General features: G+C 39.8%; 1 pseudogene; it reads right to left on the bottom strand.

The window, feature by feature from the left end:
- Nucleotides 1-1,172: 1,172 nt before the first annotated feature.
- Nucleotides 1,173-1,272, bottom strand: LOC114106550 (U6 spliceosomal RNA; annotated as a pseudogene).
- Between the last annotated feature and the right edge of the window lie 4,728 nt (nt 1,273-6,000).

The following is a 6,000-nucleotide window of genomic DNA, read 5'->3' as shown; positions in this document are numbered from 1 at the left end:
CTCCCCCCACCCAAACTCTTCTAAATTCTCAATATTCCAGGCAAGTGCTCCTGAATCATACTACAGGATGACACGAAGTGGTGTCAGCATCAGAGGCGGACATCCACATTATTTTTCCAACCTCTAAGCTGCAATGAACAAGAACCTTCAACCAAGAATGTGCTGAATTTCCTTTCCCTGGGGCTGGGGATATAGCTGAGTGATAAAGACTTGCTAATATGCCTGAAGCCCTGGGTTCAATCCCCCAAATAAAAACAAACAAAAAAAAAAAAAAAAAAGGAAAGTCCTTTCCCTATCAAAATCATAACAAGAGAGGGCTGGGGGTTGTGGCTCAGTGGTAGAGCACTCGCCTAGCACTCATGAGGCACTGGGTTCGATGTTCAGCACCACATAAAAATAAAGTAGATATATTGTGTCCACCTAAAACTAAAAAAATAAATATTAAAAAAAATATTAACAAGAGAACTAACTTTAAGCAAATCCAGCTACTCAGACATCTCAAAGGCCCATATTCTCTGAGGGCCCACATTGTCTAGGTAGCCATGGACACAATAGGGAAAGAGCATTGGATGGGGAGCCAGGAGACCTGAGCTCTGTGTACAGTCCTGCCACTAATGAGCTATGTCCCCTTGATTGGGCAAATCACTTTACTTTTTTTTTTTTTTTTGGAGGGGGGGCGGGAGGTGCACGGCAATGCTGGGGATTGAACCCAGAGCTTTGCGCATGAGGAGTCAGAATAAAATACACACTGAAGTCCCTTCTGAAGATGAAAAAAGTTAGTTTTGATGACATATTTAATATTCATTTTAACTAACATGCTATGTATACTTATAAGCTGTCACTTAATGTGTCTCAAGTGTTCATACTTCATGGTGATCTTATCAATAATCTGAGGGTTGGAGCTGGGGGTGTAGCTCAGTAGTAGAGTGTTTGTGTAGCATGTGTGATGTCATGAGTTTGATCCTCAGGACTTAAAAAAAAATCTGAGGGCATAATATACAGAAAATTTATATAATTTAAGATGTGGTATTACTAAAATATTAAATATCGGGTAGCTTTGCTTTAGTGGCTTACTATTGGTCTTGTGGATGTGTTGCAGCCAAGCTGTCACGGGGAAATATCTTACTTTGTGAGTTTTCCTTATTTTTATTAGCAAGTTTTTTTTTTTTTCCCTAAATGCAGAACGTTTCACCAATGTGTCATCCTTACACAAGGGCCATGCTAATCTGCTTATCATTTCAACTTTAGTTCAGGTGCTGCTGAAACAACCACAAGATTATCTAAAGCTTATAAAATACTTATATTCAGTATAATGTAGTGGCCCAAAGTGCAGTCGCTGGAGCCAGACTTCCTAGGTATGAATCCTAGTTTCATGCTATTTGAACAAAGTGGTTATTATTATTTTTTTAGTTGCTCATATGTTTATTGACAAATAGGATACACATACCCACACACAGGTACGACTGGGACACTTCAGGGACCTTGGAACTGGGAATCCTCCTTCTTCCCTGCTCCCCTCTTTTATAGAATCCTTTCTGACCTAACTTGGGCTCTTGGACACTAGCATTTTCTTGCTGACAACTCTATAAGTATGCAGGATGGGCTCTTTGTGTTTCTCATCCACATCTACATTTCCTTGTGGATCAGGAACAGGGGTCTGTGAGCTCATTCTCTCATGTCAACTCTTTAGTGGTGACACCTTGGATCACAGCTAGCTTGCCCCTACTTTTTTTTTTTTTTTTTGGTACTGGGGATTGAACTCAGGAGCACTCAACCTCTGAGCCATATCCCCAGCTCTATTTTGTATTTTATTTAGAGACAGGATCTCACTGAGTTGCTTAGGACCTCTCTTTTGCTGAGGCTGGCTTTGGACTCTTGATCCTCCTGCCTCAGCCTCATGAGCCACTGGGATTACAGGTGTGTGCCACTGTGTTCTGCCCCTATATCCTTGATGTCATTATACTCTTTGGTCATCCATCTACACTGTAGCCTTCAGTGATATCCTTGTCCAGAATACCACTCTTCTCCTTTAGTCCCTCAACGTTAAGGTGCAGGGGCTCCTCACCCGTCCCTTCAATCTGGCTGGACTTAGGAAATGGCAACTTCGGAGCTCCTGAGTCAGTCATCCAAGGCCCTCAGGCCAGGGGTGGGATGCAGTGCAGAAGGGTCCAGAGACGGGGCTGGAGAGTAGCTTCTCAGGTCCACCAGGTATTTAAAAACTTCTATGATGGAGATTATGAATGGTCACTCCTAACCAAGTTATTTTATTTTTTTTGAGTTGGGGTCTCACTATGTTGCCCAGGCTGGCCTAAGATGATCCTTCTACTTCAGCCTCCTTACCAGAGACTTCAGGTTTGTGCCATTGCACCCAGCTGACCAAGTTATTAAGTTTTTCTCAGCTGTAGAGTGGGGGTAAAAAACAGTGTCGGAACCTCGTTTGGTTGTTGTGAGAATTAAATGACATAAGGCTTTCAAGGGCTCCACTCAATAATATGTTATTGTTATTTATGGTACATAAAGAGAAAAAGCTCTTCTTTCTGTCCTCACCACCTCCCTGGATCTTTTTTTTTTTTTGCAAGGGAAGGGTACCATGAATTAAATCCAGGGGCACTTAGCCACTGAGCCACATCTCCATCCCATTTTATTTTGAAACAGGGTCTCACTAAATTGCTCAGGGCCTCGCTTTTGCTGAGGCTGGCTTTGAACTCTCAATCCTCCTGCCTCAGTCTCCTGAGTAGCTGGGATTATAGGCATATGCCAGCGTGTGTGCCCTGGACCCTATCTCAGAGGGAGATATTATAATGGCTTTTTTGTATTTCCTTCTAGAATAATGACCTGATTTAAAATATTATTTGCATAAATAGATTCTGTTTAAAGTCAGATAACTTCCTCTAGTAGCTAAAGCAGGGATGCAAATTTGTCCTATTACTGGAAATGGGTTCTTTAATCTCAGCTTTTGTTTGGCTTTTTTGTACTGAGAATTGAACCTAGGGGCACTTTACCATTAAGACCTTTTTGAGACAGGGTCTTACTAAATTCTGAGACTGGCCTTAAACTTGTGATCTTCCTGCTGCAGCCTCCCAAGTTGCTGGGATTACAGTTGTGAACCACTGCATGAAGCTCAAAAGTGTTTATTCTTCCCTCTAAGGCCAGCATAATTGGTGGACACCCTAGGCAAACCCCCTTCCTATTAATCTAAATATGAATAAGTTCTGGTTTTAAAAGCACACACAAAGGTAGTTTAACAGTGGGAATAAAGTGGCCATTTGTGACTGTAAATTGTGAGGGTCTTAGATTTTGAGAAAATCATTGTCTACTTGAAATAATGTGGAGCAGAAGCATTTAAACAGTATAGTCTAGAGAAGTAATTACTGAGGGCTTGGCTAAACCAGAAGCTTCATAGATGGATTGAGATTTAAGCTAATGGGCATAAATTTTACTCCATAGCTCCAATTCAATTTAAGAAGGAGAGCACCAATTAGACTTTAGTATTTGAAAAAAAAAAAATGCTTTTTAATAGTTGTAAGTGCAGTGTATGCTACTTAAAAATGAGGCTGCAAAGGCTGGGGGTATAGTTTCAATGGTAGAAGCACTTGCCTATCAAGGCTGTGGGTTAGATCCCCAGCACCTGTGCAAAAAAAAAAAAAAGCAGACAGATTAACAGTTAAAAGTGGGGGTAGGAGCTAGCTGGCTCTGGGAAGCAGCAGTCAGAGTTTGGGGAAGGGAGAGGAAGGTAACTGCAGTTTTCATTATAAACCATGTAGAACTATATAGTTTTGTAAATAATTAAGTAAATATAACTTGAAAATGGAAGTTTTTAAAAATATATTTTTAGTTGTAGATGGACACAATACTTTTATTTATTTTTATATGGTGCCGGAGATTGAACCCAGTGTCTCATGCATGCTAGGCAAGTGCTCTACCACTGAGCCTCAACCCCGCCCTGGAAGTTGTTTTTAAAACCTAGTTTGTTGATAATTTTCAGAAGAGATTAAGCTAGTGGCTCTAAAACTCTTGTATGAGATTCATCTTTCCAAAGAGATTGAATGAGATAAGGACAATGTAACAAATTTTTCATAGAGTTGACTCATGTAAATATAAAATTTGTCCTTATTCTCATATTGGTCTTTTTGTTGTTAAAATAGCATTTCTTTCATGAAGTGAAGAGTACAAGTACAGTAAATAATAATAATATTATTATTATTTATATTATTATTATATTATTATTATTATTATTATAACTATTATTTTGGTACTGGGGATTGAATTTAGGAGCATTTGACCACTGAGCCACAACCCCAGCCCTATTTTGTATTTTATTTAGAGACAGGGTCTCACTGAGTTGCTTAGTGCCTCACCATTATTGAGGCTGGCTTTGAAGTCATGATCCTCCTGTCTTAACCTCCTGAGTTGCAGAGATTACAGGCATGTGCCACCACACCTGACAATAAATTATTATTTTTTAAAAAAACACACTACTCAGCTGGGGCTATAGCTCAATGGTAAAGCATTTGCCTCACGTGTGAAGCACTGGGTTGGATCCTCAGCACCACATTAAAAAAAAGATCTTGTGTGTTCATTTACAACTAAAATATATTAAAGGGGCTGGGGTTGTGGCTCAGTGGTAGACTGATTGCCTCGAATGCGTGAGGCCCTGGGTTCGATCCTCAGCACCACATATAAATAAATAAATAAAATAAAGGTATTGTGTCCATCTACAACAACAACAAAGTAAATAAATAAAAGTATATTAAAACACACACACACACTACTTAGCAAAATTAAAACCCTTCCTATGTCAATCACCCTCCCCTATTTATTTTTATTTTTGGTTAAATTTTAAACACTGTAAGACAGTATTCCAAGGACCACTGAACACTTAGGGTTAGCGCCTATTATGCAAGATACCTGAAAACATTTGAGTAAAAGATTTCTGCAGTTCTGTAAAGAATGCAAAAAGCAAAGCACATTAGTACTGAAGGGAAACTCTATGGAACTTGGTGACCAGTTGGACATAGCAGGAAGTCAATAAGGACTCTTAAGGGTCTGGGGTTGTGACTCCGTGGTGGAGCACTTGCCTAGAAAAACAAATTTTATATATATATAGACTCTTAAGGTCTCACATACTTCTCCAGCATCTTATCTTATCTTTGGCCCCTTTCCTTAATTATTTCTGTATGCCACGCACCCTCTTTTCCTTCTTCCTCACCTGCTCCTGCCTCTTTGATTATTTTACTTCTGTTGGAGGCTATAATTTAAACGCCACTGCTCAGTGAAGCCTTTCTTGTCTTCCTAGTGGAGTTTATATCCTGTGGTTGTGCAATCTTTCAGAGCTCTGAACCTTTAGCATACTTGTCATTGTTGTAATGATACATTTGTTTCGTGACTATTTGTCCTCTCCACTCAATAAGGGCAAGGACTGTGTTTGTATTTTTTCATAATTGCGTTTCCAGTGCCCAACATCTTACCTGGTACAAACTAGGGTGCCCGTATTTGTTCAATGACTGCATGTATGTCTGATATTTTATACAGATTTCAGTCACTTAGAAATCTTTAGATGAGAAAGTAGTGACATGCAAATGAAGCAGATATAGGCCCGTCATAAAAATTATCTTTACTGTCTCCAAATGGCAGTTCTGCCAAGTGTTCTCTCAATAGCACTTTACATACTTCAGACACACACAAAGCAGGGCAACAACTATTTCCTGGTCTTTGGGTTACCTTTTGCCAGAATAATAAAATTGGCCCTTTATTAGCTGAAGGGGTTGAGGGTTGAAGGGTAGGCAGAAACTTAGGAACTGAGAGAAACAATAGTTCTTTGCCCACTCCTGTCAACTCCACCTTGACTTAAAAGATAAAGCTCACCACTGTGCTTTCCTGTCTCTGGATTTTGGAAGAGGCAGTAAGTACTCTCAAGCAAGGGACAGAGGAAGAAGGTCTAACTTATGAAGTGGAGAGGTAAGGAGAATTGTGCTTGATGGCAGAAGGATAGGAGTAAAA

The sequence above is a fragment of the Marmota flaviventris genome, chromosome 15, assembly GCF_047511675.1.
Source record: "Marmota flaviventris isolate mMarFla1 chromosome 15, mMarFla1.hap1, whole genome shotgun sequence".
NCBI lineage: Eukaryota > Metazoa > Chordata > Mammalia > Rodentia > Sciuridae > Marmota > Marmota flaviventris.
This window is presented reverse-complemented; position numbering and strand designations above follow the sequence as displayed.